This window comes from Salvelinus alpinus, chromosome 22 (assembly GCF_045679555.1).
Source record: "Salvelinus alpinus chromosome 22, SLU_Salpinus.1, whole genome shotgun sequence".
In the NCBI taxonomy this organism is placed as follows: domain Eukaryota; kingdom Metazoa; phylum Chordata; class Actinopteri; order Salmoniformes; family Salmonidae; genus Salvelinus; species Salvelinus alpinus.
Genome location: NC_092107.1, coordinates 34,873,929 through 34,897,456, shown reverse-complemented (window position 1 = coordinate 34,897,456; position 23,528 = coordinate 34,873,929). Strand labels below are relative to the sequence as shown.

The window sequence follows — 23,528 nt, the reverse complement described above, 5'->3', positions numbered from 1 at the left end:
GGTGCTGTCTAAAGGGGTTTAAATATAGGGGCCAGGAGGAGAGAAGGGAATCTCACCACCTCCTCCTCCTCCTCACCACTCTCAGACCTATTATAGTCATCTGGACATAACTGGCCGTCCACACACTGCCTACTTTCAAAACAATCATATCATTTGATAATAACCCCCCCCCCCCCCCACCCTAAAGAAAAAAAATCAATTAGAGGCAGCAAAGATCTCTGGAGCAAAGGAGAGAGCATTAGCATCTCCCACTCCTCCTGAGAACAGACAGATTAATAACAGTCGGTGGATAATGCCCTCAGTCATATGTGCAGCACAATTGAATTCCTGTGTGTGTCGTCGTTAAGTGGAGCCAGGCCATTATGCAATAGGAGGCCTCTGATTCCACCGGATGGAATTCCACAACCAATTTCTCACTGACTCACATTAAAATTCGAAATGCAAATTAAAAATGGCACTTAATTGACACAGCGAGCAAGCTGTGTTAGGAAACAAAGATAGTGTCAGAAGAGAGAGACAGAGGGGGAAGAGAGAGACAGACAGAGGGGGAAGAGAGAGACAGACAGAGGGGGAAGAGAGAGAGACAGAGGGGGGAGAGAGAGACAGACAGAGGGGGAAGAGAGAGACAGACAGAGGGGGAAGAGAGAGCGAGACAGAGGGGGAAGAGAGAGAGAGACAGAGGGGGAAGAGAGAGAGAGACAGTGGGGGAAGAGAGAGAGAGACAGTGGGGGAAGAGAGAGAGACAGAGGGGGAAGAGAGCGAGAGACAGAGGGGGGGAGCGAGAGACAGAGGGGGGGAGAGAGAAAGAAAGAATACGCCTGATCTCGGAAGCTAAGCAGGGTCAGGTATGGTTAGTTCTTGGTTGGGAGACTGCTTAGGAATACCAGGTGCTGGAAGCTTCTTTCCTAAAGAGTATACTCTTATAAATAATATAATAATATAATGGACATTTTAACATGGAATGGCTAGTCCACTTCCTCAAAGTGTTTTGAGGTACATGAACTTGAAATAGTCTATCCAACTAGAGAGAGAGAGGTGTCCAACTAGAGAGAGAGAGGTGTCCAACTAGAGAGAGAGAGGTGTCCAACTAGAGAGAGAGAGGTGTCCAACTAGAGAGAGAGAGGTGTCCAACTAGAGAGAGAGAGGTGTCCAACTAGAGAGAGAGAGGTGTCCAACTAGAGAGAGAGAGGTGGCCAACTAGAGAGAGAGAGAGGTGTCCAACTAGAGAGAGAGAGGTGTCCAACTAGAGAGAGAGAGGTGTCCAACTAGAGAGAGGTCAGCCGGTAGAAGAGCCAGGGAGATGTACTGTATATAGGCTGGTTGAGGGGGCCAGCACTGTTGGGGAAATAAGTGCTTTTACATAATGCAATACTGTGGGCTGAGAGTGAAACTTCCTCCCATGCACTGTGCCCATTCACAGTTTAGATCTATTAACTAGTGCCACCATGCACCGAGTCAGGGCAAGCCCAGGCCAGCTCGCTCACAGTTGCACCAGTCAAGACTTCAGCATAGTGCCACATGTGTTGGAAGTGGAGGTGCTGAAAGTGCAGTAATGACAGAGTGTGAAGTGGCATTGGGTCGATATGTTTTAACAAGAGTAGATATTTTCTTGTGCCAGGGTAAGAGAGGGGGTGTTCTTACTCCTGCTTTGGTCTTAACTAAAGACTGTCTTCAATATGCTCTAAGTGGCTGATGTCTGGACTGGCCTCTTCTCTATTCGTACTGCCGGTGGGCTGGAACCATGGTGTGGGGCGAGGGACACTGGGCGGTCACCAGAAATGATTGAGTGTAGCTGACTGTGGACTGTCCAGGGCTCCTTGGGGTGTCTGGTCCCTCCAAGGACTTAATGTCATGGTTTATACCCCGTCATAAATTCAGCTGAATGATGGCCCTGATTCATATTCCATTTTATTTTATTTTTTTCATTCTCTTTTGGTGATGAAGTCTTGTCCATCTCAAGGTCACAGACATACTGATTACCTTCTATATCCCTCCCCTCCTTCATCCGTCTGCTCATCCCCCTGTCTTTATCTCCCTCGCACTTCTCCTCTTCATCATCTCTCTCTTCTCCTTCCACATGAGTGGCTGTTTTACAACATCCTCTTGTCTTTGTCCTGTTTCAGCTGTCGTCCTCCCCTCTATGTGCAGACGATGGCACGTAGAACTGTAGAATGATACGAGAGGGGCATATTTCAGCTCGCATTGGTCCTCAACGGACCTGCGTTATGGACAGCCCTCCCAGTAACTGTGCCTGAGGTCCCAATGACTAGCTCTCCAGAGGGGCTTTAGAGATGTAAGTGCATTGGCCACCCCAAAGAGAGGACAAATGACATGAACGAAAGGTTAAGAAAGCAGCATTTCCATCCCCCTCATGCCGGTGGGGTGTGAGACGAGGGGTGTGGGGACGCATTGATCTGATGGATGGGGAGATGGGGGTCAGGTAATCCAGTGGTCTGCATGGGAACACTCTTTCATGCTAGAATTCCTTCCAATAAATACGAAATGTAGTCTACCTCAGAGATGTAATATTAACCTGTACTTCCCCGTGGAGAGAATGGGGGCTGGCTCCAGGCTCCAGGGGTGTAGAGGGCTACAGGGCACAGTACTAATGGATAAACACATCCACAGTGTTGAGGATTAGAAGACAGGGGATCTTTGTGGAATACATCCCATGGATGGAGAGGAGAGGAGAGGAGAGGAGAGGAGAGGAGAGGAGAGGAGAGGAGAGGAGAGGAGAGGAGGAGGAGAGGAGAGGAGAGGAGGGGAGAGGAGAGGAGAGGAGAGGAGAGGAGAGGAGAGGAGAGGAGAGGAGAGGAGAGGAGAGGTATGACTGGGGTGAGGAGAGGAGGGATATGACTGGGGTGAGGAGAGGAGAGGAGAGGAGAGGAGATGAGATGAGAGGAGAGGAGAGGAGAGGAGAGGAGAGGAGAGGAGAGGAGAGGAGAGGAGAGGAGAGGAGATGAGAGGAGAGGAGAGGAGAGGAGAGGAGAGGAGAGGAGAGGAGAGGAGAGGAGAGGAGAGGAGAGGAGAGGAGAGGTATGACTGGGGTGAGGAGAGGAGGGATATGACTGGGGTGAGGAGAGGAGAGGAGAGGAGAGGAGAGGAGAGGAGAGGAGAGGAGAGGAGAGGAGAGGAGAGGAGGGATATGACTGGGGTGAGGAGAAGAGAGGAGAGGAGGGATATGACTGGGGTGAGGAGAGGAGAGGAGAGGAGAGGAGGGATATGACTGGGGTGAGGAGAAGAGAGGAGAGGAGGGACATGACTGGGGTGAGGAGAGGAGAGGAGAGGAGAGGAGAGGAGAGGAGAGGAGAGGAGAGGAGGGATACGACTGGGGGTGAGGAGAGGAGAGGAGAGAGAGGAGGGTTATGACTGGGGGTGAGGAGAGGAGGGAGAGGAGGGATATGACTGGGGGTGAGGAGAGGAGAGGAGAGGAGGGATATGACTGGGGGTGAGGAGAGGAGAGGAGGGATATGACTGGGGGTGAGGAGAGGAGAGGAGGGAGAGGAGGGATATGACTGGGGGTGAGTAGAGGAGAGGAGGGAGAGGAGGGATATGACTGGGGGTGAGGAGAGGAGGGAGAGGAGGGATATGACTGGGGGTGAGGAGAGGAGGGAGAGGAGGGAGAGGAGGGATGGATATGACTGGGGGTGAGGAGAGGTGAGATAGTGAAGGCATCTCATTTGAATCTCAAGTCGCTACATGTCATTCCATTGGCAGTCATGGTAAGGATCCTAGAGACGATGACGCCATAGAGGGATGCTTAACGGTTCTCACAGTGAAGGACAAGGGCAGGGGTGGATGGAAAGGTAGAGATGGAGAGAGAAGAGCTAGTGAAGGACGAGGGCAGGGGTGGATGGAAAGGTAGAGATGGAGAGAGAATAGCTGAGTTTAGACAAATAGAGAGTGGTATAGAGAGGGGTGGCAGGTAGCCTCGTGGTTAGAGTGTTGGACTTGTAACCGAAAGGTTGCCAGATCGAATCCCCGAGCTGACAAGGTAAAAGTCTGTCATTCTACCCCTGAACAAGGCATTTAATCCACTGTTCCTAGGCCGTCATTGAAAATAAGAATTTGTTCTTAACTGACTTGCCTAGTTAAATAAAGGTCAAATAAATAAGCTGTAGCCCTCTGGAGCTGTCTGACCAGTGTGTCATGCTCTGTCTCCTTCCTGCCTCTCTGACTCCCCTTCAGCCCAACAACACTGCTATTGGTCTAGTGGTCACGCTCACTGACAGAGAGATACATATTACAGGCCAAATCCCAGCCATTAGACACACCACCCAGTCAGGAGAAATACCATCGCTGTCTCTATGTGGATTTGACATAATTGTAATATTTATAAGAGATAAAATATTGTGCTGGAGGCACAGTGAGAAATAACTTATGGTCGCTTGAAAAATGGACTGATTCTGGAAATTAGACGGAGGGAGAAGGATAACATTCAAGTCTTTATCTGCAGCTTTAATTACGGGAGCTTTAATGGGAAGATTCAGAGAGAGGAATGTTAATTATCCGTTGATTCGTTTTCAAGGGATGGATCAGTCAGAACAAAGACTATACAGTCTTATTGTGTGATGGACTGTTTTCCAATAGCTAGTTGTGTGTTCAGATAATTAATGTCGTCCACGACTGGCTGCTTATCAGGACACTGGTTAATACATACACTACATTACCAAAAGTATGTGAACACCTGCTTGTTGAAGAACTCATTCCAAAATCATGGACATTAATATGGAGTTGGTCCCCCCCTTTGCTGCTACAACAGCCTCCACTCTTCTGGGAAGGCTTTCCACTAGATTGTGGAACATTACTGGGACTTGCTTCCAATCAGCCACAAGAGCATTCGTGAGGTCGGGCACTGATGTTGGGCGATTAAGCCTTGCTCGCAGTCGGCGTTCCAATTCATCCCAAAGGTTCGATGGGGTTGAGGTCAGGGATCTATGTAGGCCAGTCAAGTTCTTCCACACCGATCTCGACAAACCATTTCTGTATGGACCTCGCTTTGTGCACAGGGGCATTGTCATGCTGAAAAGTAAAGTGCTTTCCCCAAACTGCCCAAACTGCAAATCATTTAGAATGTCGTTGTATTGTGTAGCATTAAGATGTATTTCCCTTCACTGGAACTAAGGGTCCGTGCCCAAACCATGAAAAACAGCCTCAGACCATTATTCCTCCACCAAACTTCACAGTTGGCACTATGCATTCAGGCAGGTAGCGTTCTCCTGGCATCCGTCAAACCCAAATTCATCCATCGGACTGCCAGACGGTAAAGCGTGATTCATCACTCCAGAGAACGTGTTTCCACTGCTCCAGAGTCCAATGGCGGCAAGCTTTACACCACTCCAGCCGATGCTTGGCATTGTGCATGGTGATCTTAGGCTTGTGTGCGGCTGCTCGGCCATGGAACCCCATTTCATGAAGCTCCAGACTAACAGCACTCAGCGGTCCTGTTTTGTGAGCTTGTGTGGCCTACCACTTCGTGGCTGAGCCGATGTTGCTCCTAGACTTTTACACTTCACAATAACAGCATTTACAGTTGACTTGGGCAGATTTAGCTGGGAAGAAATTTGACGAACTGACTTACTGACGAACTTACTGACGAACTGACTTACTGACGAACTGACTTACTGACGAACTGACGAACTGACGAACTGACGAACTGAAAGGTAGCATCCTATGACGGTGCCACGTTGAAAGTCACTGAGCTCTTCAGTAAGACCATTCTACTGCCAATATTTGTCTATGGAGATTGCATGTTTGTGTGCTCAATTTTATACACCTGTCAGCAATGGGTGTGGCTGAAATAGCCGAATCCACAAATTTGAAGGAGTGTCCACATACGTTTGTATATATAGTGTATATCAGAGGAGGCTGCTGAGGGGTGAATGGCTCATAGTAATGGCTGGAATGGACCAAATGTTATTTGTATTTGATACCATTACATGTATTCCACTCCACCCATTACTACGAGCCCATCCTCCCCAATGAAGGTGCCACCAACCTCCTGTGGTGTACATGTCCCATGTTGAGCACAGAACATTCCTCACGGCTCGCTCACATTGTGTGCTCTCAATAGTGATACAGTACATATATTGCTCATTCTGTTACAAGACAGCAAAATACAGCACTAGTAGTCAAGTCTAATCTCCTAATGTGGGAAAACCCAGCTCAAGGCTGTGTGCTGCTCAGTAATGGAATGTAGATGTGGTGCTAGAGGCAAAATGGCCACTCCATTGTGTGCTGTATTGTATTGTGTGGGCCTCATCTATAATTTACTGGGTCTCCACCCCTCTCTGTCAGTAGTGGATGGTGGTGTCAGTCTGCTCCCATACCGAAAGGTCGGTGAGGGAGACTAGAGAGAGAGAGAGAGAGAGAGAGAGAGAGAGAGAGAGAGAGAGAGAGAGAGAGAGAGAGAGAGAGAGAGAGAGTTTTTTGAGTTTTTATAAAACCTTTATTTTCTACTCAATTATTAACATAAATAATGACACACTGCCTTTTCAGAAATGAAACAATAAATGTAATTCCTACTCAAAATAAATAAAATAAAAATACAAAAGAACATATACATTCAACTTATTTCCTCAACAAAAAATAATTTCCCCTCCTCTACAAAACAAAGCACTCCTTCATATGCCCACTTCTCCTCAAATAATGGGAGATCTTTTACAGCTGAGAAGAACTCAAAATCCACTTTTATTCTTGCTTTCACTAATCCTTTAAAAACACATCTTATATCCTTCTCATATCCCGTGTCTATCTTATGTTTCCTACTCAAAAAAATTGACATCTTAGCTTGTCCCAAAATAAAATTTAACAGTTGACATTTTCTTTTCTGTTGCTTACTATATTGAAACCCCAAAATAAAAACATTGTTATTAAAAAACTCACCTACAGCTCTAAACAAAGACTCCAGTATTTCCAATAGAGGTTTTATCCTCTCACACTCCATAAAACAGTGAAAAATGGTTTCTCTTATATTACAAAAAGGACATCCATCTCTAACCTCTGAGTTAATGACAGATACAAAAGCATTAACTGCAATAATGCCATGTAAAACCCTCCATTGCATATCACCAGTACCCTTTTGTAACGGTGGTTTGTACAGTGCTCTCCATGCTGGCTTTACCTTGTCATCAATTCCCAATTTTACCCTCCATGGAGTGTCTTTTCTATTTTTCAATTTATCTTTATTTAACACCTTTACACACCCCCTATACAAGTCCTTCCCATTCACCTCATCCAAACCCACCTCCTCCAACCCTCTCAAATCCAACAATAAACCCTTTCTCTCTGACTCTGGGATATTTGGTGTAATCCCTAGTCTTGGAAATGCGACGTCTTCATCTTGTACCTTCTTCTCGTGGCTATTAAGCATTCCCCACTCTTCCTCTGACAGAGCCTTCCTGCAGCTCCCCAACATTTGTCCGACAATCCTTTCCGACCTCATCCCCAAATGTTCAGCCACCCGTCTTCCATCCATTAAGGCGGGCCCAGCCATGGCCATTAACTGTTTTAAGGTGATTATTTTGCCCTTCACCAGAATCTTGGAGAAATGTGGAACAGCTGCAGTTGTACAATCCAGTCTTGCCCCATACACCAGCGGTTCCTCCAACAGCCAATGCACTGACTCCGCTGAATTTCGTCTGGACACCTTCATTATGCTCCACACTCTGAGAAGGCCTCTGTAAAACGGAGGTACTCCCTCCCTAGAAATCTGTCTACTATCAACCAAAAATAAAGCCTTCTTTAATCCTAATCCTCCAACCCTCTGTAATACAAGACCTGCCACCCCTCTCCACACCACATTTTCCGGTCCATAAAGCAACCTTTGAATAAACTGAAACCGGAAAGCAGCAGCTCTACTAGCAAGATGTACAAGACCTTGTCCCCCCTCCTCTTTTGATAAATACAAAACACTTTGTGGAACCCAATGATATTTATCCCAAAAGAAATCCACAATAATTGCCTGTATCTTAGCCAGAAGGCCAGATGGTGGTTCTAAAACTGACAACCGATGCCACAGTGCAGAGGCAATCACATTATTAACTATAATAGTGCGCCCCCTATATGACATACGAGATAATAACCAACGCCATCTCCTCATCCTCCCTTCCACCATTTCAACCACCCCACTCCAATTCTTTTCCATAGTCCCCTCATCTCCTAGGTACACTCCAAGATACTTAAAACCTCCCTTACACCATTCTAGCCCCCCTGGCAAAGCCATGATCCCTCCAGCCCATTTCCCAATCTGTAAAGCACAACTCTTTTCCCAATTTACCTTTGCAGAGGATATTCCCCTAAAACGATCAACCATTATACTCAAACTATCCACCTCCGCTTGATTTTTCACTAACACAACTACATCATCAGCATAGGCTGAGAGACGAATAGGAGGAATATCCTCTGAAAGGTACACCCCTTCAATGCGACTTCTAATGCTATTTAGTAGTGGCTCTATAGCAATGGCATACAACATCCCTGACAAAGAACATCCCTGCCGAATACCTCTACACACTTTAAAAGGAGCACTCAAACCACCGTTAACTTTCAATACACTTTCAATGTCACCATATATCACCTTTATCATGGCAATAAAACCCGAGCTGAACCCAAACGCCTCAAGCGTGTGCCATAAATATTTATGTTCAACTCGGTCAAATGCCTTTTCCTGATCAATTGAAATTAGACCAGCATCCAACCCAATAGCCTTAGAGACGTCCAAAAAATCACGAATCAGAGAAATGTTATCCCCTATCTGCCTGCCAGGAACACAGTAGGACTGGTCCGTATGTATGATTTGCCCCATCACCTCCCTCAGCCTGTTGGACAAAGCCTTTGACAATATCTTATAATCAGTGCACAATAAAGCCACCGGCCTCCAGTTCTTCACCTCCCTAGGGTCACCCTTTTTGGGCAATAGGGTGAGGACAGCCCTTCTGCAGCTTATTGGTAGTAACCCTCCGGTTAAACTATCATTAACTACTGCTAGCCAATCTTCTCCCAACATAGCCCAAAAAGACTTAAAAAAGTCAACGGGAAGCCCATCAATGCCTGGTGCCCTTCCATTTTCCATGCCTTTTAATGCAGTGTATAACTCCTGCAAAGACAACGGTTGCTCCAGCTCAACCTGAGCTTCTGCAGCCACCTTTGGGAGCCCATCAAAGAACTGTTGTGTCACTGTTTTATCCTCTTTGTACTCACACTTATAGAGCTCAGCATAGAACTCTACTGCCCTCTTTCTAATTTCACTCGGGCTAGTGAGCTCTTGTCCAACAGCTGATTTGAGACAATGAATAATTTTTCTTTGTCCATTCTTTTTCTCTAAACCAAAGAAAAACTTGGATGAGGCATCCATTTCAGATATTCCCTGAAACTTACTTCTCACCAATGCCCCCTGTGCTCTGATACCCAGCAGGTCTGCCAATGCAGCTTTTCTCTTCTTGAGGGCCTGAGTATGGCCTCGATCTCCTGTGGTCTCAACCAACGTCATGAGTTCCACTATTTCAACCTCTAAGGCTTTCATTGATCTGGTGATATCCTTGGTGACATTCCTCGTGTATTGATTACAGAATTGTTGAATCTGGATTTTCCCTATATCCCACCACTGTTGAAGTGATATAAAACTGGCCTTTTGAGACCTCCACCTCTCCCACAAAAAACTGAAACATTTCCTGAAATGAGCATCACTCAATAAAGTTGTATTAAAATGCCAGTATGCACTTTTGGGTTTTACATCATTAATGAACACCACCTCTGTTATTAAACAATGATCAGAAAATCCCACTGGGGTTATCACACTTGATTTACAAACCTGAGATTGATGCTCAAAACAATAAAACCTATCTAACCTAGCCATAGAAATGATGTTCTCTCTCACATGCGCCCAGGTGTACTGCCTTGTTCCTCCATTTTGACTCCGCCAAATATCACACAATTCATGTGTTACAATAAGGCGTTTTAAAAAAGTCCTTGAGGCTATATGAGGTTCTTGGTGATTTCTATCTAAATCGCTGACTGTGCAGTTGAAATCCCCAGCAATAAATAAATAATCCTCTTTATTACATTTCTCAATGGTATTTGATAATGTCTCTAAAAAACATACCCTCTCAACTGTCACCACTGGGGCATATACATTTATCAGACACATAGTGATGTTTTCATACCTTGCTCTGACTTTTAATAACCTCCCCTCAACTATCTCCTCAATCTCATAAGACAAAGGCAAAAACCCTTTTGAGAACAAAATAGCCACCCCCCCACTTTTTGAGTTTTTATGACTACACACCACTGTCCCACCCCACTCCTTTTGCCACATGACTTCATTTTCCAAATTACTATGCGTTTCTTGTAGAAAAATTATGTCACTTCCCTTTCCCCTAATTAACTCATACACCATGGCTCTTTTTTTACCATCTCTTGCCCCATTTACGTTTAAAGAAGAAATCTTAAAACTGCTCATGAATGAAAAAAATATACAGATGATGATACAGCCACCACATCTCTTTACAGAGTTAAAACTGCAACTGAACTCTTTCATTTTCTTTCGAATTTACATCACTTATCACTCTCGTGACCACTTTCTTGAGTCTAGCAATTTCAGGGCTTTTCAACCCTCCTCCTGTAATTTTTGACATCAGAAACTTTGCTGATTCAATAAACAATTCACTTTCAGGGAAAAAATCAGTTACTTTGTAATCCTGCATATATTTCTTCCCTTTTGTCAACTTCAGAAATTGACGTATCTTCTCAATTCCATATCTCCCTTCTATCTCATTTGTCTCGCTACATTGTTGTGACGCGTCAGAAGACTCACTCTCGCTATCCTCCCCAGAAGAAAACTCTACCATCTCTACCACTTGTTCATCTTCAACTGATTTATCACTCTCTACCTTTCTCTTAGAACTAGACCCTTCACCCCCCCTTACGTTCTTCCTTTTACTCCTAGGTATTTTGAAAACATCTGCTTCTTTTTCCGTTATTTCAATCTCCTCTTGCCCTCCAATTTCATTTTCCAGCACCACCTCAGCGACGGCAGTCGCAATCTCACCACCTGTTTCCCCTCCCTCTTTGTTCTGATCTACCACAATTTCCACCTTATCCACAATGCCTTCTTCTCCTACTTTTCCAACCACATCTGCCCACCTTCTCCCTTCCCCTGCACCCTTAGCATTTTCATCCCTTCGCGGTGGTGCGTTATTTGCACCAGCACTATAACTACTACCGGTCTCAGCGCGCTCATTCTCGGGACAACTGCGCACCAAATGCCCCTCTCTTCCACAACCAAAACATTTCATTGATTCAGTCGAAGCGTAAAATACATAATCAAATCCATCAATCTTAAAACTGAACGCTAAATTCAGTTCATCTACGTCCTTTTTTAAGATCATATGCACTTGCCTCCTATGAGACACGACATGTTTCAGCAACGGAGATTTGCATCCAAAAAGAACCTTCTTTATTGTAGATACGATTTGACCATGACGCGCTAACTCTCGCTCCAGCACTTCATCTCTAACAAAAGGTGGCACGTTAGAAAGTATCACTTTTTTCGCCGGATTCATAAGCGGAAATACCTGCGTCTGTGTTTCCCGCAACACCACACCCGTCTCGACTATTTTATTCACCTTTTCAATAGAATCTAAGAATATCACTACAGCGCTATTCATCCTTGAGGCTGATTTGATGCTATCATACCCAATGATAGCACCCACCGCAAGACTACATTCTTCTACTGAACAGCCAGCCGCGGCTGGAATCTTCACTCCATTCCTTCGACTAAGTTTTTCATACTCCAAACCTCCACGAGTGGCCATTTCAACCCGCCCCACCCGCTGGTTGTGCCCTCGCGACAAACAAACAACCTCAAACTATCCCACCACCCCTATACTTTCTTATTAATATTTAGAAAAAATACCCTTAAACCAACTAAACTAATCAATATATATATATTTACATACCAACACCCAATAGAGTGAAAAGAAATCCAGTCGCTCTCACAATCACTCCTGCTTGACGACTCACTCCCAGCATGCACTCCGAAGAGAGAGAGAGAGAGAGAGAGAGAGAGAGAGAGAGAGAGAGAGAGAGAGAGAGAGAGAGAGAGAGAGAGAGAGAGAGAGAGAGAGAGAGAGAGAGAGAGAGAGAGAGAGAGAGAGAGAGAGAGAGAGAGAGAGGATCCAAATTGTTCTCTGTTTCGTGAGAGACTGATGGCATCAGCTCGATGCCATCAGAGAGAGAGGGAGATCGGAGATCGATCGATCTGATGGACTTATATAGTCCTCACCATACCTCACCAAAGAAATAGAAAGCACTGAGACAGGTGGGTGGAGAGACGGAGATGTTGAGGGGGGGGCGGTGAAGTAGGGAGTCTCCATCCTTACTAGCTCCTGTAGCTTCAGGGCTCTCTGTGCTGAAGACAGTCAGGCAGATTGAAAGGGTTAATGGGAGTCAGGTGATGCTGTGAAGAGTAATTTACTACTGGGGGGCGTGCTAGAGAAAGAGGGGGGTGAAGAAGCAACCCATAATCCTCACAATGAAAAAGATTTCAACCATTTCAGCTCTGTGTTTGGAGTGTGGAGCAGGGGGGTGAGGGACAACTAGCAATTCATGGAGGACATGTGCTCAGCTGAGAGAAGGATGGGGTCACCACTGCCCCCAGGCCTGATAGTAATGTAATGCAGCATCTAGCTATCCTGTAGGTTGGGTTATATTCTCTAGTCTATTACACTGTAGAGTTAGCAGCACAAAGGAGAGTGACCTGCTTCAAGCATTTACACCAGATGTGAATGTCAGCCACAGGATGGGAAGCAGCAGCTGGTGGGTTTGAATGGTAAAAATAGATTCCTTGTTTATGTCTGTGCATTGCTGTGGCCATGGTGATGGCATGTGGTGTCAGGGCTGGGCTAGTCTGGACTTGTCTGGGCTGGTCTGTGATTATGAGGGCAGGGCCAAAGCTCTGCTAGTCAGGTGCAAACTGCAGGTGGACCCAGCTAGATCAGGCCCTCAAACACACACTCTCTCTCTCTATTTATCTCTTTCTCTCTCTCTGCCTCATTATTCATTTATTGACTCTATTCCATTATTCCATTGGTGATTGGCAACACAGCTATTCACTTATGTATACCCTGTCTATAGAGATGCAAGATACTCCTCCTGGTGTGAGAAAGAACATGGAGCAAGGACTCATTCAACATAGCTTTAGGGAAAACAGCATGATGAGAGAGGGATGAAACATATATGTATTGTTTGAATCCTAAGGACAAAGAGGAAGCCTTCTGAGACTGTTTAAATCAATCTAATGTAGGCATCCAGAACAAATATATGCCCCTGGGCCACTCACTATGTTTAGTATTGGTTTTAAAACCATCAGTCATTTTCTCTCTGCATTGACATATGGAAATCACACGCTATTTCTGAGAGGTTAATTATCGTCAGATTCCAGAGGAGTAGACAGTGACTGATCAATTCGCGTGGTGCTGTATATTAAAATTCTATTGAATCCACATTAATCGTACATAGTAGATATGTGTTCTTCCCAGAACCCATCTTAGGAAGCCTAGCACTGCACCGGTTTATGACTCAGGAGGCAAGATTAGCATAAGCGAGGGTTTGTGGTTTGTCTCCCAACCACGGTCTATGTTGAGCAACGCTGTGTGTGTGTGTGTCTGTGTATGCCAGCGTGGCATGGGTAATAGTGTTGGGGGAAAACATCTATACAGTTACATATTGCAATATTATTTTGGATGATATTATATCTATACATTGATTCCAAGTATCGATTTGTAATAAATATATATATACGGTGTATGTATCATTTTTCTTGACAGATAGCGTGGTCAGCTGTTCCTGCGCCAAAACTCTGGTATTTTTCATCCAATAGCTTGTTCTCCATCTTCTTTTTAAATAGTGAAACAACATGTTTTCAGAACTTTTATTTCTATGACTGATCAAAGGTACTCTCTCTCTCTCTTGTCTCTCTCTTGTCTCTCTTGTCTCTCTCTTGTCTCTCTCTTGTCTCTCTCTCTTGTCTCTCTCTTGTCTCTCTCTTGTCTCTCTCTTGTCTCTCTCTTGTCCCTCTCTTGTCCCTCTCTTGTCCCTCTCTTGTCCCTCTCTTGTCCCTCTCTTGTCTCTCTCTTGTCTCTCTCTTGTCTCTCTCTTGTCTCTCTCTTGTCTCTCTCTTGTCTCTCTCTTGTCTCTCTCTTGTCTCTCTCTTGTCCCTCTCTTGTCTCTCTCTTGTCTCTCTCTTGTCTCTCTGCAGCAGACATATAGTGAGCAATATGTGTGGAACATCAAATCACAGTATCAAATCACAGTATCAAATCACAGTATCAAATCACAGTATCAAATCACAGTATCAAATCACAGTATCAAATCACAGTATCAAATCACAATACAATCTTGAGAATCGTGACAACCGCAATACGTATCTCATTGGCACCTAAGTGCCAATAATATTGTATCGTGAGGTCCCTGGTAATTCTCAGCCCTAACAGGTAACCCACACCAGGACTGATAATTACCAGCCCTAACAGGTAACCCACACCAGGACTGGTAATTCCCAGCCCTAACAGGTAACCCACACCAGGACTGGTAATTCCCAGCCCTAACAGGTAACCCACACCAGGACTGGTAATTCCCAGCCCTAACAGGTAACCCACACCAGGACTGGTAATTCCCAGCCCTAGCATCTTCAAAGTGGTAGGCATGTTGTTTAAATCAAATGATACAGCCCCCCAACAAATCTATTTTAATTCCAGGTTGTTAGGCAACAAATAGGAAAAATGCCAAGGGGGGTGAATACTTTTGCAAGCCACTGTAGCAGTGTAATAGTATTTATAGAGGCAGGGGCATGAACACTCTCCAGTGTGTCAGGATTAGCTTGTGTGGTCTGGTGGGCGACCCTGGTTTTTCTGCATCATTTCAGGGCCTCCATGTTTTCAGAGGGAGATTAGCGGGAGACAAGATTGTTTGGTAATGGGAGGAGAGGCCAGGGCTCTGGATGATCCCATCACACCTCACCACTCCCCCGAGACCACTGTCACACACACAGGAATGAGAGCTAGGCATGTGTGTGTGTGCGTGTGTGTGTGTGTGTGTGTGTGTGTGTGTGTGTGTGTATACACGTGTGTGTGAGTGTGTGTGTATAAAGGGGATAACATAGTGATAAATGAAATAGTTGGGTAGCTGTGGAGAAAAGGTCAGAGGTCATAGTGAGAGAGACAGAGCAATCACAGAGAATGATAAATCACCTCAATTACAAAAACCTGTCAGAACCGGTTGAAGTTTTAAATAACAGATAACCTGATTATACTACCAGAACCCGCTCAGTGGAAGCTATCCTAAGCCTTCATTTTATAACAAAGCCATTTGATTCCTCTTCTTCTGCTAAAAAATACTCTCTGGGTCATGGTTCTGCCTTTGTGTCAGTACAGACTGGGTAGTGGTTCTGCCTTTTTTGTCAGTACAGACTGGGTAGTGGTTCTGCCTTTGTGTCAGTAGACTGGGTAGTGGTTCTGCCTTTGTGTCAGTAGACTGGGTCGTGGTTCTCCCTGTGTGTCAGTACAGACTGGGTAGTGGTTTTGCCTGTGTGTCAGTACAGACTGGGTAGTGGTTCTCCCTGTGTGTCAGTACAGACTGGGTCGTGGTTCTCCCTGTGTGTCAGTACAGACTGGGTAGTGGTTCTCCCTGTGTGTCAGTACAGACTGGGTAGTGGTTCTCCCTGTGTGTCAGTACCGACTGGGTCGTGGTTCTCCCTGTGTGTCAGTACAGACTGGGTAGTGGTTTTGCCTGTGTGTCAGTACAGACTGGGTAGTGGTTCTCCCTGTGTGTCAGTACAGACTGGGTCGTGGTTCTCCCTGTGTGTCAGTACAGACTGGGTAGTGGTTCTCCCTGTGTGTCAGTACAGACTGGGTAGTGGTTCTCCCTGTGTGTCAGTACCGACTGGGTCGTGGTTCTCCCTGTGTGTCAGTACAGACTGGGTAGTGGTTTTGCCTGTGTGTCAGTACAGACTGGGTAGTGGTTCTCCCTGTGTGTCAGTACAGACTGGGTCGTGGTTTTGCCTGTGTGTCAGTACAGACTGGGTCGTGGTTCTCCCTGTGTGTCAGTACAGACTGGGTCGTGGTTCTCCCTGTGTGTCAGTACAGACTGGGTCGTGGTTCTCCCTGTGTGTCAGTACAGACTGGGTCGTGGTTCTCCCTGTGTGTCAGTACAGACTGGGTAGTGGTTCTCCCTGTGTGTCAGTACCGACTGGGTAGTGGTTCTGCCTTTGTGTCAGTACAGACTGGGTAGTGGTTTTGCCTGTGTGTCAGTACAGACTGGGTAGTGGTTCTCCCTGTGTGTCAGTACAGACTGGGTCGTGGTTTTGCCTGTGTGTCAGTACAGACTGGGTCGTGGTTCTCCCTGTGTGTCAGTACAGACTGGGTCGTGGTTCTCCCTGTGTGTCAGTACAGACTGGGTAGTGGTTCTCCCTGTGTGTCAGTACAGACTGGGTCGTGGTTCTCCCTGTGTGTCAGTACAGACTGGGTAGTGGTTCTCCCTGTGTGTCAGTACAGACTGGGTCGTGGTTCTCCCTGTGTGTCAGTACAGACTGGGTCGTGGTTCTCCCTGTGTGTCAGTACAGACTGGGTCGTGGTTCTCCCTGTGTGTCAGTACAGACTGGGTCGTGGTTCTCCCTGTGTGTCAGTACAGACTGGGTCGTGTCAGTCTGTTGACATGCGTGTCTGTCCTGGATATGTAATCGTTCCTCAGCAGCAGCTAGTCCTTTCAGCCTTTCAGCTTTCTGCTTCCCCCTTTTGATCTCAGACAGAAACCTTCTGCCTGGCTGCCTCTCCACTCTGACTGTCAGAACCTAATGGTGGTTTAGTCCAGGTCAAAGAGAGGAAGGGGGAGAAGGATGTAGAGAAAGGGGGATACATTAAAGGGAGAGAAACTTATAATGTTTCTACCAACTCAGGCCATTGCATCAGTTTTAGGCTGTGGTTGCATCACTGATGTTACCCAAGCTGTTTACATAGTATCTGCAGAGTTGGCCCACATTACTGCTTTATCTCAGAGGAATTACATCCCCTTACTAAGTATGTTTACTGAAAGTCTGCTCTTTATACTAACACTGGCCCAAATGTGCTTGTTGAATAGATGTAATGCCATATTTTAGCTGGGGCTTTGTTTTACACCAATAAACAAAACCCAATTCCCTGCTAAGACTAGGAGTGGATTAATCAGATTAACAGACAATAATAGTAGTAACACGATCTAATCCCACCCATAATTACTCACTTTAGGACATATGTTTGGCCAAGCAAACCTCCAGCCCTTCTGCTATCTACTTCTGGTCCTGCTCTCTCTTCTCTGCACCTCTACCTGTCTGTCCTCTCCACCTCTACCTGTCTGTCCTCTCCACCTATACCTGTCTGCCCTCTCCACCTATACCTGTCTGTCCTCTCCACCTCTACCTGTCTGTCCTCTCCACTTCTACCTGTCTGCCCTCTCCACCTCTACCTGTCTGTCCTCTCCACCTCTACCTGTTTGTCCTCTCCACCTCTACCTGTCTGCCCTCTCCACCTCTACCTGTCTGTCCTCTCCACCTCTACCTGTCTGTCCTCTCCACCTCTACCTGCCTGTCCTCTCCACCTCTACCTGCCTGTTCTCTTCACCTCTACCTTTCTGTCCTCTCCACCTCTACCTGTCTGTCCTCTCCACCTCCACCTCTACCTGTCTGTCCTCTCCACCTCTACCTGCCTGTCCTCTCCACCTCTACCTGCCTGTTCTCTCCACCTCTACCTTTCTGTCCTCTCCACCTCTACCTGTCTGTCCTCTCCACCTCTACCTGTCTGTCCTCTCCACCTCTACCTGTCTGTCTGTGTATTTGTTGAGTGGTTAAAGATATGAAGGCACCTGTCATGTTATCATCCTGACTAGCAATGTCTTTATTTATCCCTCCATCCAACCAACCCCCTTCTCATTCTGATCATGTCCTCCCCTCCACCCCTTCCTCTCCTCCCTCTGAAGTAGGTCATTGGTTGAATGGAAAATATAATACTCCCTCTTTTCTCTCTCTCCTCTCCCTACTCTACCTCTCCTTCATTCCCTCTTCAATTCACCTGCACTCTCTGGGCTAATAATGACTGTAAGGAGATGAGGTGTGCTAAAGGGAGGGCTAAATGTGATTAGAGAGCATTGATAACATGGATATTATGTGGTGAGAGCAGTGTAGTGGTCTGGGTGGTGACAGAGTGGCTGTGGAGGCCTTTTGGGCTGTTGACAGGGTCTGTCTGTACCTTATGACCATCTGGCTGTTGACAGGGTCTGTCTGTACCTTATGACCCTCTGGCTGTTGACAGGGTCTGTCTGTACCTTATGACCATCTGGCTGTTGACAGGGTCTGTCTGTACCTTATGACCATCTGGCTGTTGACAGGGTCTGTCTGTACCTTATGACCATCTGGCTGTTGACAGGGTCTGTCTGTACCTTATGACCATCTGGCTGTTGACAGGGTCTGTCTGTACCTTATGACCATCTGGCTGTTGACAGGGTCTGTCTGTACCTTATGACCATCTGGCTGTTGACAGGGTCTGTCTGTACCTTATGACCATCTGGCTGTTGACAGGGTCTGTCTGTACCTTATGACCATCTGGCTGTTGACAGGATCTGTCTGTACCTTATGACCATCTGGCTGTTGACAGGGTCTGTCTGTACCTTATGACCATCTGGCTGTTGACAGGGTCTGTCTGTACCTTATGACCATCTGGCTGTTGACAGGGTCTGTCTGTACCTTATGACCATCTGGCTGTTGACAGGGTCTGTCTGTACCTTATGACCATCTGGCTGTTGACAGGGTCTGTCTGTACCTTATGACCATCTGGCTGTTGACAGGGTCTGTCTGTACCTTATGACCATCTGGCTGTTGACAGGGTCTGTCTGTACCTTATGACCATCTGGCTGTTGACAGGGTCTGTCTGTACCTTATAACCATCTGGCTGTTGACAGGGTCTGTCTGTACCTTATGACCATCTGGCTGTTGACAGGGTCTGTCTGTACCTTATGACCATCTGGCTGTTGACAGGGTCTGTCTGTACCTTATGACCATCTGGCTGTTGACAGGGTCTGTCTGTATTTCTGGCTGTATTTTAGGACCAGGTCAGTAGAGGGTATGTAGCTTAGGACCAGGTCAGTAGAGGGTCTGTAGCTTAGGACCAGGCCAGTAGAGGGTCTGTAGCTTAGGACCAGGCCAGTAGAGGGTCTGTAGCTTTGGACCAGGCCAGTAGAGGGTCTGTAGCTTAGGACCAGGTCAGTAGAGGGTCTATAGCTTATATACTACAATTTTTGGGTCATTTTGTAGACACTCTTATACAGAGCGACTTACAGGGGCAATTAAGGTTAATTGCCTTGCTCAAGGTTACTTCGGCAGATTTTTTAACCAGTGACCTTTATGTTACTGGCCCAATGCTCTAAACCGCTAGGCTACCTGCCGCCCTTTAGGACCGGACCAGGCCACTCGCTCAGCACCCTGGCAGTAGGACTGGCCACAGACACACACTTCTCTGCTAGAGAGGATGACAGACAGACCCTACAGTACAGTATGCCATACCCTGGAGCCTACAGTATGCTGATGCCATACCCTAGAACCTACAGTATGCTGATGCCATACCCTAGAGCCTACAGTATGCTGATGCTATACACTAAAACCTACAGTATGCTGATGCTGTACACTAGAACCTACAGTATGCTGATGCTATACACTAGAACCTACAGTATGCTGATGCTATACACTAGAACCTACAGTATGCTGATGCTTTACACTAGAACCTACAGTATGCTGATGCTATACACTAGAACCTACAGTATGCTGATACTATACCCTAGAACCTACAGTATGCTGATGCTATACACTAGAACCTACAGTATGCTGATGCTATACACTAGAACCTACAGTATGCTGATGCTATACACTAGAACCTACAGTATGCTGATGCTGTACACTAGAACCTACAGTATGCTGATGCTATACACTATAACCTACAGTATGCTGATGCTGTACACTAGAACCTACAATATGCTGATGCTATACCCTAGAACCTACAGTATGCTGATGCTATACACTAGAACCTACAGTATGCTGATGCTATACCCTAGAACCTACAGTATGCTGATGCTATACACTAGAACCTACAGTATGCTGATGCTGTACACTAGAACCTACAGTATGCTGATGCTATACACTATAACCTACAGTATGCTGATGCTGTACACTAGAACCTACAGTATGCTGATGCTATACCCTAGAACCTACAGTATGCTGATGCTATACACTAGAACCTACAGTATGCTGATGCTATACCCTAGAACCTACAGTATGCTGATGCTATACACTAGAACCTACAGTATGCTGATGCTATACCCTAGAACCTACAGTATGCTGATGCTATACACTAGAACCTAGAGTATGCTGATGCTATACACTAGAACCTACAGTATGCTGATGCTATACCCTAGAACCTACAGTATGCTGATGCTATACACTAGAACCTACAGTATGCTGATGCTATACCCTAGAACCTACAGTATGCTGATGCTATACACTAGAACCTAGAGTATGCTGATGCTATACACTAGAACATACAGTATGCTGATGCTTTACACTAGAACCTAGAGTATGCTGATGCTATACACTAGAACCTACAGTATGCTGATACTTTACACTAGAACATACAGTATGATGATGTTATACACTAGAACCTAGAGTATGCTGATGCTATACACTAGAACCTACAGTATGCTGATGCTATACACTAGAACCTACAGTATGCTGATGCTATACACGAGATGCCAGTGTTTCCATTCAAATACTTTGAATACAAAATAAAATACCATGGTTGATTTTCAAGATTCTCACTTTGATGTAGCAGTTATTTTCTTTGAAAAACATTTATTTGGTGACTCCATTTATTGATTGATGCTTTCATGTGAAATCCATTGAGGAATCTAGTAGCAAGTACAAGAAGGGTGGGTGGAAACAGGTGCATACATGCTCTCTATATGCTCAGTACTATGAGTTACCTCAGTTTTAGACTTAGAGACAGACAGGGGGTAGTAATTTTAGGTGCAAGGCATGTCCCCCCCCCCCCCCCGCCCGCCCGCCCCGTGATGGTCGATAAGGTCCGGGACAATCCTAGCCACATGAATGACAATGAAACAGCAGCAGACTCTGACAACACCATCCCAGTCCATCAGGGTCCTGGCCAGACATTTGCATGAATGATTTCTCTCTCTCCCCCTACCACTTCTAACTCCTCCCTTAGATGTGCGGCTGATAATTCCTGCCGTAGCTAAACAGCCTTAATGTAGCTACAGAGGGGAGCGCTAAAGGGCTTGTTATGGAAATCAACTATTTTGTTCTTGTCTCTGTGATTGTCTGGCTGGAGTGCAGAGATGTGGCTAAAAATCTGGCTAAAAATACTTGAATCAGTCATTGAGCCCATTGCCCTTTATGGTTGTGAGGTCTGGGGTCCGCTCACCAACCAAGATTTCACAAAATGGGACAAACACCAAATTGAGACTCTGCATGCAGAATTCTGCAAAAATATCCTCCGTGTACAACGTAGAACACCAAATAATGCATGCAGAGCAGAATTAGGCCGATACCCACTAATTATCAAAATCCAGAAAAGAGCCGTTAAATTCTACAACCACCTAAAAGGAAGCGATTCCCAAACCTTCCATAACAAAGCCATCACCTACAGAGAGATGAACCTGGAGAAGAGTCCCCTAAGCAAGCTGGTCCTGGGGCTCTGTTCACAAACACAAACACACCCCACAGAGCCCCAGGACAACAGCACAATTAGACCCAACCAAATCATGAGAAAACAAAAAGATAATTACTTGACACATTGGAAAGAATTAACAAAAAAAACTGAGCAAACTAGAATGCTATTTGGCCCTAAACAGAGAGTACACAGTGGCAGAATACCTGACCACTGTGACTGACCCAAACTTAAGGAAAGCTTTGACTATGTACAGACTCAGTGAGCATAGCCTTGCTATTGAGAAAGGCCGCCGTAGGCAGACATGGCTCTCAAGAGAAGACAGGCTATGTGCTCACTGCCCACAAAATGAGGTGGAAACTGAGCTGCACTTCCTAACCTCCTGCCCAATGTATGACCATATTAGAGAGACATATTTCCCTCAGATTACACAGATCCACAAAGAATTCGAAAACAAATTCAATTTTGATAAACTCCCATATCTACTGGGTGAAATTCCACAGTGTGCCATCACAGCAGCAAGATTTGTGACCTGTTGCCACAAGAAAAGGGCAACCAGTGAAGAACAAACACCATTGTAAATACAACCCATATTTATGTTTATTTATTTTAACTTGTGTGCTTTAACCATTTGTACATTGTTACAACACTGTATATATATAATATGACATTTGTCATGTCTTTATTGTTTTGAAACTTCTGTATGTGTAATGTTTACTGTTAATTTTTATTGTTTATTTCACTTTTGTATATTATCTACCTCACTTGCTTTGGCAATGTTAACACATGTTTCCCATGCCAATAAAGCCCCTTGAATTGAATTGAATTGTATTGAAGCCATGCTGGATTAAGTAGAGTTTGTTGTTTTGGGGGTGACAATGTTAAACACAGTCCAACATCTGCCCTCCTTATTCCCTGTCTGGGAAATTATTGCTATTTGGAGTCTACAAACAATTTAGAGCCAAAACAGAGGTCCTTCCTCGCAGAATGTTATTTCATATTTATCAACCCTTTATCTCAATCTAATGGTTCTCTGTCTCTCTCTCTCTCTCTCTCTCTCTCTCTCTCTCTCTCTCTCTCTCTCTCTCTCTCTCTCTCTCTCTCTCTCTCTCTCTCTCTCTCTCTCTCTCTCTCTCTCTCTCTCTCTCTCTCTCTCTCTCTCTCTCTCTCTCTCTCTCTCTCTCTCTCTCTCTCTGCCTCTGCTGATGGTGCCATCCACCTCCTTCTCTGAATCCGATCGTTCAGGTGAGTCATTTCTGTTTCATTCAGTCGTTTTATCTTCATTGGGCAGATACACCTTTTAGGAATGAGTGTGCTGAAAGTTGAATCATTATAATACACTCTGTAGTGATGAGATGACAGTTGAATCATTATAATACACTCTGTACTGATGAGATGACAGTTGAATCATCATAATACACTCTGTACTGATGAGATGAAAGTTGAATCATTATAATACACTCTGTAGTGATGAGATGACAGTTGAATCATTATAATACACTCTGTAGTGATGAGATGACAGTTGAATCATCATAATACACTCTGTAGTGATGAGATGACAGTTGAATCATTATAATACACTCTGTAGTGATGAGATGGCAGTTGAATCATCATAATACACTCTGTAGTGATGAGATGACAGTTGAATCATTATAATACACTCTGTAGTGATGAGATGACAGTTGAATCATCATAATACACTCTGTAGTGATGAGATGACAGTTGAATCATCATAATACACTCTGTAGTGATGAGATGACAGTTGAATCA

At 45.4% G+C, this 23,528-nt stretch overlaps 1 protein-coding gene across 16 annotated transcripts in view; it reads left to right on the top strand.

The window, feature by feature from the left end:
* Positions 1-23,528, top strand: part of LOC139549459 (roundabout homolog 2-like) — a 648,939-nt gene that overhangs the window by 368,078 nt on the left and 257,333 nt on the right. The gene's annotated exons all lie outside the window — the stretch shown is intronic.